Source organism: Lipophrys pholis (assembly GCF_963383615.2).
Source record: "Lipophrys pholis genome assembly, chromosome: 5".
Lineage (NCBI taxonomy): Eukaryota > Metazoa > Chordata > Actinopteri > Blenniiformes > Blenniidae > Lipophrys > Lipophrys pholis.
In genome coordinates this window covers 29,945,985-29,957,877 of record NC_137628.1, presented here as the reverse complement: position 1 = coordinate 29,957,877, position 11,893 = coordinate 29,945,985, and the positions used below count along the sequence as shown (strand labels likewise).

Here is an 11,893-nt window from a genome sequence, read left to right as displayed (position 1 = left end):
CCCACCCAGGCAAAACAAGTTTGATCTCCAAATTTTTGCATTTTTCATGTCATTATGACGAACGAGTACAAGAACTCAAGACATTCAGGGCGTAAACCTGAGTAAGGAATAAGCCTTCATGCATGCGGTTACATAATAACCAGCTCTTTGATGATCAGGTTCCTCCACATGACGTGAAAGTTTATCAAACTATAAAATTCCATCAAGTCAAGCTCAAGCAGCCTCGTCAATCACAAACACTCCACATGATTAAAAGTTGTAATTGTCTGGTCGAGTCGACATTCCCATGTCAGCTCTGAACTTTCAAGAAGTGAAGAGTTTTGACCTTCGGAGAGACGCCTTAATAAGGTGACGACCAGGGGGGGGCACGGGGCGGGGGGGCGGGGGGCTCAAAAGAGCCGCTGTCTGCCTCTAAAGCTCATTTAGCCCCAAAATCTGGCACCTCTCCTCCTCCCATGGTCAGAGGCCGACCCCGTCACCATGGTTACTTCTCTTTAATACCTCAGCTGCATGGGCGAACCCTGCGGTGCCGCTCGGTGAGGGGCTGCCCCCACACACACACACACACACACACACACAGAAGCAAAACAGGCACAAATGGACATTCCAATGCAAACACACTTGCTTCTGCAGCCTGGACATCGGAGACATCAGATGTTTTCAGTAATTCATCCAGCCACGGGTGTATAATGAGGTTATTGTAGCTCCGCCCGTCTCTGACCTCTAGAAAACAAACAAACCAAAACACTCGGCCCACATACGCATCGCATCAAACAAGCACCCGGGCTGTGGAGGAACAATGGCTTGAAATAAGACGCTGTTCTGGGCTCTGCTCGACTCCTCTGGTCAGAGTTATCAGTATTACAATTTTTAAAGAAAAGTTTAAAAGATTTAAAATAAAATAAAATAAAATAAAATAAAATAAAATAAAATAAAATAAAATAAAATAAAATAAAATAAAATAAAATAAAATAAAATAAAATAAAAAAGACGGAAGAAAATATACAATGCCAAAATTAAAAAAGGTAAATCCATTTGGTGCAATAAAACAGTCAAACAGCCTCAGGTGAAGGAATCAAAATAGGTTGCATTGAATAATCAACATTTCAATTATTCAGTCTTTATCTATAGAGCACCTTTCATACATTAAAGTGCAGCATATTGAACATGTTACAAGCAGGGGCCCTCCCTTCACCCACAGAAATGCAGTCCTGTAACCCACCACCTCTCTAATAAAGTTTAAAAAAAGGACGAGAGGATGTTTCCTCATGAAAGCTACGAAGCTCAAATAATCAACAATATTTCATGTGAGTAAATGTATAGTCGAGATATCGGCATATATCAACAAACTGCAAATAAATCGTGTTTCCATACACTGTTCATACACAACCAGACGGAGCCATACTGCCTTGACCCGTCCACCAGGTAGATGTGACTGTCTGAGGTCACAAACTGTCACAAACTGTATGAAAAATAAACAACAAAAGCAAGAAAAAGAGCATCGACATGATTGATATTCATTTCGAATTATATCAATATAGCAAGACTTGCACCATGTTCGGCTGATATCACTCAGCATTGTGAAATAGTGGTTTGAAATTTTGTCTCATAGCAAGAATGTCCAAAGATGGAGTCCAGAATGGATTTGAAGGCCTTTTTGTGAGGTGCATGTTCTCTCTATGTACGGGACTGCAGCAACAGACGATGGATGGATGAGCTCAATGTTGCTTCCAATAAAGCTACTTGAATATGGTATTTAATCTAAAATAACAGAGGGTAATAAACATGCCAATAAATATAGAACATCAAACATCACGTTTGCTATTTGGTTTCATGGGTGTTGCAGAAATGAAGGTACGAGCCTGAAGGCGTGATGTTTAAAGCCAGAACAAACCCGCCGAGGTGGTGTCAAAACCTGGAGAGACGAGAAAATCCAGGATAATGACAACAAGTCAGCCAGCGCACACGCTCGCTCACACACACGCACGCACGCACGCACGCACGCACGCACACACACACACACTCAGTGACTCTGCAGTGTGCTGTGAGAGTGCAGCCACATGTTTCTGATCAAGTCCTCGAGCAGAGCAGGGTGAGGTAACGATGAAGTCATCGCTGTCCTCTGGACAGGTTCACATTCACAGGGCGGTGAGCATTTTAAAGGGCTTCAGGCTCACACAGTGAAGTCAAGTCTGCATCAGGACCTACCAATGGTAGAAATGACAAAACGTTGCGTCCCATCCATTGTTTTCCTGCTCCGACATGTCTGACAGTGGACGCGCTTCATTAGCGCTCCCTCCACTCAGCCGTCACGGTCTCAGCCGCTCCGTTATTAAACCGCTGGGCTGTCCCGTCTATTCCCACCCAATATCACTTCCTGTCTGCCAGCCAAGCTCAAACAAAGTCTCAGCTGGTTATGAAACCATTTATTCTGGAAGAAATTCAACAACAATCCAGCTCAGACAGACATTTGAGTTCAATTCCATGATTTTACACCAGCAGATCCTGGATTTATTTTCCTGAGAGCCTCTCATGATTGCCTCGAGAAAAAAACACTTTTCTATTATAGAATTCTGACCCGCCCCGTGTCTCAACACCTTATATACAAATCATATCGCGTGTCATCTGATACCTAATGTGTATCTGATGTATAATCTAGTTATAAAAATAATATCAATGTACCTCTCACATGTGTAATCTAAGTAATACAACTTCAGCATTGTTTAGTCTTGAAATTTAATTTTAGAAATTAATTTAAAAAAGTTTATAAACTTCCTATTAGTGCATGAGATAGGATATAGTAGTGCCTTATTTTGAAATTGCATATATGAAAGGAAAGATCAAATAATAGATAAAAGCAGTGGCTTATGACAAGTAACAAGTCATATTTATAATAAATATCTACATTAGAACATTTAAGTTCTATAAAAGGTAAAGTTTCATATTAGGGGTCAAAATTCTAAGGGGTGGGTCGTTTTCCATCTGAGAAAAGTGACCCGGGGTCACGATCCTATACGACACCGTCCTCTCTGATCTGGGATCAGACCAAACTATACAATGAAGACAAACAAAACAGGAAGCAAAGAGCTGCACGAGAGTCTTGAAGCTGTTTTCCATGAAATGTGCCTCAGAAACAGCTTGTGGTTTCCTGCAGCCCTTCCAGGGGGACCGGCACTGAGAGAAGTCGCTCGTCGTTTTCAGGAGGAAGTATATCGGAGGGACACGTTCGGACAGTTTGGGAGGTAAAGTGAAGAGGCGAGGGTCGAAACGTGTACGTAGAAGAGGCGACGGCTACGCTGCGGATGGCGAAGCCGGGAAAACAGAAAACAGAGGAGGAGGTTCATGTCGTGTTGAAGGCCCATAGAGGACATTCAAAAGGTTTTATTTGACCCCCGGGAAACCTGAACATTTCCTCTTCCTCGCCGGAGCCTCGGCCATCTCGTCTCCCTGGAGCCTCGGACTGGAATATTTATGAAGAACTTACGAAACACGGGAGAGAAAAGGGAGTTCACATCAAAGAGGATGTGCAGAGGCAGAGTAAAAACCAATAGAGTATGTTTGAATACTCCAGCTGTTACGTCAGCGGCTCTGGGTTAAATATCTCAGTTATAGAAAGTCCCTGAAGGATTCTGAATTTGGGCCCCTTCTATCCGAGTGAATCAGAGAATGTGGGGGAATACCGGTTTGGATTTCAGGCCCATATGGTGAACATTCACAGCTTTTCATAGGAGGGAAAAAATGGAAGGGGGTGGGGGTGATGGGGTGGGGGGGGGGGGGGGGGGGGGTGGGGGGGGGGGGGGGGAGCAGAATGAAATAAGTCACAACGAAAGGCCTTTTGGAGACTATGAACATATTTGTCAGAAGTTCAGCTTCAGATATCATGTGAGAGCCGCTACAGGTGTGTGTGTGTGTGTGTGTGTGTGTGGGGGGGGGGGGGGGGGCTGTCCAACATACTTTTCATCATCACAACTAGGAAAAAAAAAAAGGAAAGTGCTGGAATGGAACAACGAAAAGAGGAAACCTGTGTGAGAGCCCTACTGCCAAAAGCTGAACCACATTTTCATTACTCTATTACCTGATGACCTGATACCTTTAATGCACTTTGCTTTTTCTCTGACTTCATCATGCCATGTGGGGTGGGGTGGGGTGGGGTGGGGTGGGGTTGGGGTGCTCCAGCGGTACTTCTTTATATTTCTGACAATGACAATCAAATAAAATCACGATTGATTGAACCGTTCTATCGGGAGAATTAATGAAAAACAGCTTCAGTTCAAATATCAAGCAGAGCTCATGACACTGCTCTCTACAAGCATTCTCATTAAAGAACCTACTGGCTTATGGGACATGTCAAATATCTTCCATCAACTTATAAATCATTATCAACAACCAGCTGACGACGGTGTTTTACATCTTGATTTGAGCCACCACACATTTCTTTCGTTAAAAACACACACTGTCAATCCAAAACATTACTAAATGACATATTATAGCTTCATACAGAACATGTAATGACATTATTTAGTTCTCAACAGATTTTGTTCTAAATAAATGGAAAAAAAGGAGCAAAACTATTTTAATAATAAGACAACGGATGGAAATAGTCACTGTGCTGAATCCAGCATATTTACAGTCACCTCAGTAACCTCATGAAGAGATGGCCTGTTCATTAATATGCACTGTCCCATCCAAATAAAGTAATAAATGAAAAATTTGTAAAAAAAAAATGAAAAATAAAGAGTCTGAATGTTTCCTTTTTAAATGTTATCCATCACTTTCAGCACACTGTACAAAACACATTTTTAGAAAGCAGCTGAAAACAATTTAAAAAAGCAAAAACATTTGCAGCATTAAAACAACAAGACATTCAGGCATAATAGACTTGTTTTAAAGTGAATATTTATCCTTGGGACTCAGTACTTTGCATATTTTAGGTGATCTACTTTAATAATGACCCTGATCTTTGACCTCTTTCAACAAATAACACAGCTTATCCAAGTAATTCAATAAATAAGTGAGTGATGTGGCTGAGCTTCATAGTGGAGGACTTTGCTGAGACTTTACAGAAATTTATTTTCTAGAGAATACAGCATGAGAAAGAAAAGATAAAGTATACAGTAGATAAAGTACTGTGCTGCTTTAACAACTGCTGTTTAGACTTCCGCGCGAGTTCCCTTCAGACTTTAACGCGTGCAGACGATGAAGACCAATGATAAAGTATTTGTTCTACCTGATGAGGAGGATGAGGAGGAGGATGAGGAGGATGAGGAGGATGATGTAAAGATGATTCAAATACCTGCGGGAAGGTGAAAGCAGCCCGCAGAAACACAGAATCCCGCTCTTTGGTTCCACGTCAGTCCAGTGTGTGTGTGTGTGTGTGTGTGTGTGTGTGTGTGTGTGTGTGTGTGTGTGTGTGTGTGTGTGTGTGTGTGTGTGTGTGTGTGTGTGTGTGTGTGTGTGTGTGTGTGTGTGTGTGTGTGTGAGAGACCCTGCTCGTGCTGCACGCATGCTGTGTGGCGCTCGACTCCGCTCACTATGTGGCAGGAAGTACAGCCTCCGACCGTCACGCCGCTGGCTCACTCTTTGGCAGATCCCTCGCCTGACACGGAGCACACGTGACACAGGCGCACAGTTTTACACTTGTATTATTTATATTTGTCCTAATTCCGGCAGGAGAAGAAAAAAAAGCACGTCGGTTGTTTTATTCATTTCAGTCTGCAAATGGGATTACAAATCTGTGAATATAAAATCCTCCTTTTAAATAATGTTTATAGTCGCAGCTTTAACCCTGAATTGGATAAAGCTTCTTGCAACCCATGATATTGCAATTGTAAGGTTCCCTTTGTGTTTCAAGGTTTTCCTCATTCTGTCATATCAATAAAGTACATATGGTGTGAAGAACGCGTCCTCTCGTCGGCGCCAGGGAGCTTCAAGAGGCTTGCAGGTTCTTTTTCTTTTCCTTTTTGTCTTTTTTTTTTTTTTTTTAAATAAAAGAAATCTTGTCAAATAGTATATATATATATATATATATAGATATATAGATATATATATATATATATATAAGAAAGCATGTGCAAGTGTTGCCTCCAAGGGTCACGATATGGTCATACATGCAGCACTACCTCCCTCTAGTGGTAAAGGAGCTGTAGGTGCAACGTGAACCTTCAGAAACTTCAAATCGTTGTTACACATTGAAAACAGCAGAGATGAAGGAGGAGATAAAGATTAGGATGAAAGTCAATTGACCATGAAAAATAATTATGTTACTCCGTCTGCTCGATAGAATATAAGTGAGAATGAATGAAGGAAGGAACATTACAAATCTGAGCCACCTCATGAGGTGAACCTGAACTCACACAGAATGAGCTCCAACAGGCCATGAATATGGAAGAAAGGTGATTTGACTGACTTTTAACTGGTCCCAGTAACTCAGAATCTTGCTTATAGTTGGATGTTACATGCAAAACCATTCCGAGAGTCTACAGAGAAATAATATGCAGGTAGCAGCAGTTCTCGGGGCCTGAAGGCCTTGTCCACGCCAGAGCAGAATTACCAGGTTGGTCAGCCAAACTAGTTTTTAATTAATCCCAGTTTGTGTGAGTCACTCACTGAAGAAAGTGTTGTTTTTTTATTATTCATTTGCGTCACTCTGTTGCGCTCCACTGTTGTTTGGTGAAGTATTATGTTTTGTTATTTGACCAGGACCGACGGGTCACCAGTCCATCACACCTACGCAAGACTTCAGGTCGAATTCACCTCACATGCTTGTTTCTGGACGCTTGTTTTGAAGCGGAAAACAGAAGAAAGTGCAAACTACACACAGGAAGGCCTGGACTTGAACTGTTTGGCGAAAGTAAAAGTACAAACTACACCCTGATGCAGTCTCAAAAAACCTTAACAACAAAACAGATGTAGTACTGAATATTTCTAGTCATGAGATGATTTATTAAGCTGTGTGCTGTGATGTGTGCAGGTTTAATTCAGTTCATTGCTGCTCGATGAAGAGCAGCTCAGTTTATGTGAGTGACTCAGCATTTGGACTTTCATCGTCTTTTGGCATCGCAGCGGGCGGCTCTCAGGTTTTGACGTAGGCACTGTTATTGAATACATTTTTCTAATTACAGAGTAAAGCCGCGTTTTACCTGCCGTATATGACAAGGTTGAATTTTCATGGCTCTCTAGACTTCTATCCTCGGAGAAACTTATTTTCAGTTGGCTGGATGCGTTTATATCAAAGGATCCACTTCAAATCCTGATTCCTGCTCTGTGAAGCTTCGCATGGTATCGGGCCTGAACACATCTCCATTGGTTCAGTGCAAAACAAAATTAGAAATCATTATAAAGAGAAAAAGAAATTAACCAAACGATTTAATGCAGAACAAAGGTTTTGGAATCCTTGAATGAAAGGGAGCAGAAGGAAGATTAACTTTATATATTCTCCCACTTCATCTCCATTAATCTTTTTTTTTTTTTTTTTAAATTTGCAGTGAAAATGAAACAACCTGATGATAAAGTGCGAGCGGCCGACCGTCACTCTCACATGTATCAGAGTTATATTTCTCAGCCAAACAAAACCATCAACCAAAAATTAAATAAGTGAATCTATAAACACTTTAATCCTCGTTTTAATTCTACACTCTCAGATTTACTCTAGAAAATGAACGTCCAGACGTCGGGAAGAGGTTTTACTCGGCGGTCCCATGGCCAGAAGAAACGAGATGAAGCAGCTTTTAGTTCCTACCTCCTCACCTGTGGAAGAAACACCTGAACACTGCTGACACACTCGTTTTTAAATCCCTGGGACTCACATGTGGGATGGCGACCGAGAGGGGAGAGTTGAGTTTTGTGGGACGGAGAGAAAGGAAGAGAAAGAAATAGAGGGAGTGTTACGGAAAGCTCAGAGGAAGGTGAAGGAGGACGGACACTGATTCTGAGAGTGGCTTAAACACAGAGGGAGGTTGAGTGAAAAGAACGAGATGAAGCAGGAAAGCAGAGACAGAAAAAAAAAACGGTTTGCGTGTGAGAGAATGTGAGAGGCTTCAATCTATTTCATAATCCCAATCACTTAAGATTAAGATTCTTGATCGCCTCGCTTTAATGCATTTCTTTCTTTTATTTATATTTTACACAGTGTGAATTGTCCGGTGTCTGAAGGTCTCTCTATATTATTTGCCAAACCTCAACATCTTTACAAATTCAAGCTCTAATTCTAGAGGGACTGCATGAAACATGTCATCTGATTCACCGCTGCAGAGGAAAACCAAAGAACAGAAGAGTGTCTCAGGCAGGCCGTCCACAAAGAGAACAATCACGCAACTGGTCAGTCAAACACAGGAGTGTTTCCCTGGTTGTCATAGCAACCTCACAATCCATGACTGAATACATCAACAATGATAGTTCTAGTAAGAATATTATTCCTACATAACCAAACATTTTTTAAATTCAGAAAACTACATCAAGTGTGCTGGAATTTAAAAAGTTTACCAAATCTCTAAAAACAAAACAAAAAATAACTGTAATCCCAATCTGCAAATTTAATTTAATTTCAAATATGATCTTATATATCACTTCCATCCCGTGTCCACCTTTCAGTTGTTTTTTGTTTCTTTATTTGTTTTATATTCATTTGCTTGTTTTTCTGGTGATGTTAACCCTTGAATATTGCTGTGGTTTTTGTAGAATATTCTTTTATAAAGTTGATTTATTTGAATTAAATTCTATGTAAAAACAAAAAGAAAAGAAAGGATTGACAGTGAGGACTACCATCTCAGATTCAGCTTTTGACCACTGAGGATCAGCTCCAGCAGATTTAAGCTGAATCTGAACAAATCACATGCGCGAGAAAACAAGTGGCTTTAAAAGTTTTCTCTGGATTATTTATTTGAAATCCTGCATCATTTTGTGAAAAGCAGACCACACCTTTATCCATGTGATTTATTCCCTTGATCATGAATTCAGCTGGTTGAAACGCGAGCGACCGGATCCATCTTTAGGCCCGGCGGCCTTCAGAGTGAACCTGCATGCGGAGAGCGCAAAGCATGATGGGACTGATCAGTGTGTTGATTGTAAACCTGCACCTCAATCTGATCGCTACCAGTCCTCCCGTGAACCGGATAATCTGATCGGTCAGGAATTCAGTTGAATGGACGACAAAGTGAGCTGAAGGTCTGATGGCGTAAACAACTGGAGAACATCAATGATCATGTTGCTGCTCGCCGAAGTGGAACGGCGAAACGCTGCACAATTCAGAAGTTTTTTTTTTTTTTTTTAACATGATGACGGATTCACTGGAATCACAAAGCCTCTTGGCTCCACGTTGACCAAGTCCAGCAGCCAAATCTGCACCCGGGTCTGTTTCCACTGCTTGGCGCTGCAGGAGGAACTCAAGTGGAAATTAAAAAATTAAAAAATTAATTGTCGGCCTCACAAAGTTTTCCTCAGCGTTATTTATCTTTAAATACCAACTCCGTTTGGTTATCGTGTCTTCACAAGCAGTTAAATGATGGAATGAACTTCCTCGTGGCAGTGACAACAGGTTCCACCTCGCCTCCGTCAGAATACGAGACAAACTGGATGGAGAAGGACGAGGCGGCTGCCAGATGTGCTGCCAGGTGTGACATCAATGAAAACCTCATCGTGTTGAGCTGATTGAACGCGCGTCCCAGTCAAAGTTCTCAGTGTCGACGTTGATATAACATTTAGTCTTACAGTAAACAACCGTGGGAAAAATACAGGTAATTGTATTTCATCTATTATTTTTTTTACATGTTCAAACTATAATCTGAGTTCAACCCTGTGTAGCAGCTGGTGATAAGATAATGGAGCAACTGATAGCTGGTCAAGGTCTCACACACACACACACACACACACACATTATATAGACAAGTCTTAAAACACAAGGTAGAATTCAGAGTGATTGTTTCTACAACAATAAGGAAAGCTCTACTTAACTTCAATAAAATCAAGTTTATTTCAGTCACAATTACTGCAGTACTATATCAGTTTCAAGGTTAAAGAATTAAAAGCTCGTTATCTTCAATCAGTAAGCGGCAGTAATTCTAAATTCCTGCAGCTCTGTCGTATCGTGGCTCTTTGTCAGCGAGGGTTAAATATTTGTGGGTCGTTTTAATCATTGAAACTGATAAACTCTGATAAACTCTGATAAACTCTGTGAAAAGATCAGACACAACTTTTTAAAATGTTATTAAAACTATTAACCAAACTCAATGTGAGGCAGAGGCTGTGGTTGTGTGTAGAGGCGGAATCAAACAGTCTGTCTGTCTGTCTGTCTGTCTGTCTGTCTGTCTGTCTGTCTGTGTCTGCCTGCCTGCCTGCCTGCCTGTCTGTCTGTCTGTGTCTGCCTGTCTGTCTGCCTGTCTGTCTGTCTGTCTGTCTGTCGGCAAGATTAAAGCAAAACTACTGCACAGATTTGTATATATGAGCTAATTAGCCTTTTTCTGGGCTTTTAATGCCAACTTCAAGTATAGTTGTTTAAGTTAGGTTTTGTGAGTTATTCATTTTTGGATCAATTCATTATATGTATGTGTGTACACACAGACATGTCTGCATGTACGTGTACATCTTGCACGATATTTGATAATATGCGTTTGTATTTTTTTGTTTTTATTTATTCATTTTTGTTTTCTTTTTCTTTAAATCTCTGTTTTTGTAATGTTTACCATAAAACAAATACAAATTTGATCACAAAAAAAAAAAGGTGTCAAAGTTAATCATTTTCTGAAGTATAAATATTCTGAAATGTTCTGTGATGAAGTTCACGCAGAACGTTCGGAATCCTATCCTGAGTAGCATCAAGCAGTGGAACGTCTGCTCAGTGCGATGGAGATGAAGGCAGTTCAAGAAGTACAGTCAGACATACTTTCCGACCTTCAAAGAATTCATCAATCAACAATCATGATGCAAATGAAGGTACTGCGTATTACTGTCGTCCCGGAAGCTGAAGTTGATAGAGGACCTGTTCATCAGGAGCGCCGGGGTTCTGCTGTCAGCTGCACATCTCCAGATCATCTGCAGACCACACCACTTTTGTCTATCAGTCATGGCAGTAATATCAAGTGGGGGACATTAAAGTAAACAACAGACTATATTTCTGCCGCCGTGGAGAGAGTACTTGTAACACTAGATAAATCGAGGCTAAGTACTTTCAAACAATCAATCGTCTCATTGTTTAAGACTTTGCATTGTTTTAGGTAACGCCCAAACACGCCTGGGTGGTATTTACAATTACATACCAATGAAAGACTTCAGAGTTACTGAAAGTCCTCCTGGCCTTGTACTGGTTTCCTGTAAACTGCAGAGGGTGGGTGAAATACCTGACATACAGAATAGACAGGTCGAGTCACATAAATTATCAGAAGATGTGGCCTGAAAGGCCGAAGGCCTTACTGGAAGTTGTCTCGTGACAACGTTAACAATAAATATGTTTGCATTTTGTTCCACACACTATCCAACCCACACTGCACTCCAGTATTTCCATTTCATGCTACTTCAGATTTTTAAGTTTGGAAATTTGTCCTCAAGTTCAACCGGTACATTGATTACATTAGATTCAATCCAAAGTACAAAGTGCAAACAACTTTTCTGGAAAAGTGCTCGTGTATTTTTCAACCATCCTGTGGCTCAAACCAAATATACAAAATGGCAAGAAATGCAGATATAAAACCGAATTCTAACCGGAACAAAAACCATTTGGCTGCAGTAATGCAGATTGAAGGGCTTTGATATTAATTCAAACTGTGTTCACACTCACAGTCGCAATTTATGATTTTAGCGGTTGGAAAAGTTGGTGTGAGAATCCAAATGTGACTTAATCACAGCAACGTGAGTGCTTGTAATGATTCACCTCTGATTGTCTAATGAATGTGAGTATTATCGT

At 40.9% G+C, this 11,893-nt stretch overlaps 1 protein-coding gene across 1 annotated transcript in view; it reads right to left on the bottom strand.

The window, feature by feature from the left end:
- add3a (adducin 3 (gamma) a) overlaps window positions 1–5,336 on the bottom strand; it is a 96,742-nt gene extending 91,406 nt beyond the window's left edge. The window contains exon 1 of the mRNA XM_080463516.1: window positions 5,294–5,336. The gene's annotated coding sequence lies outside the window, so the exon portion shown is untranslated. The remainder of the gene's footprint in view (window positions 1–5,293) is intronic.
- Between the last annotated feature and the right edge of the window lie 6,557 nt (window positions 5,337–11,893).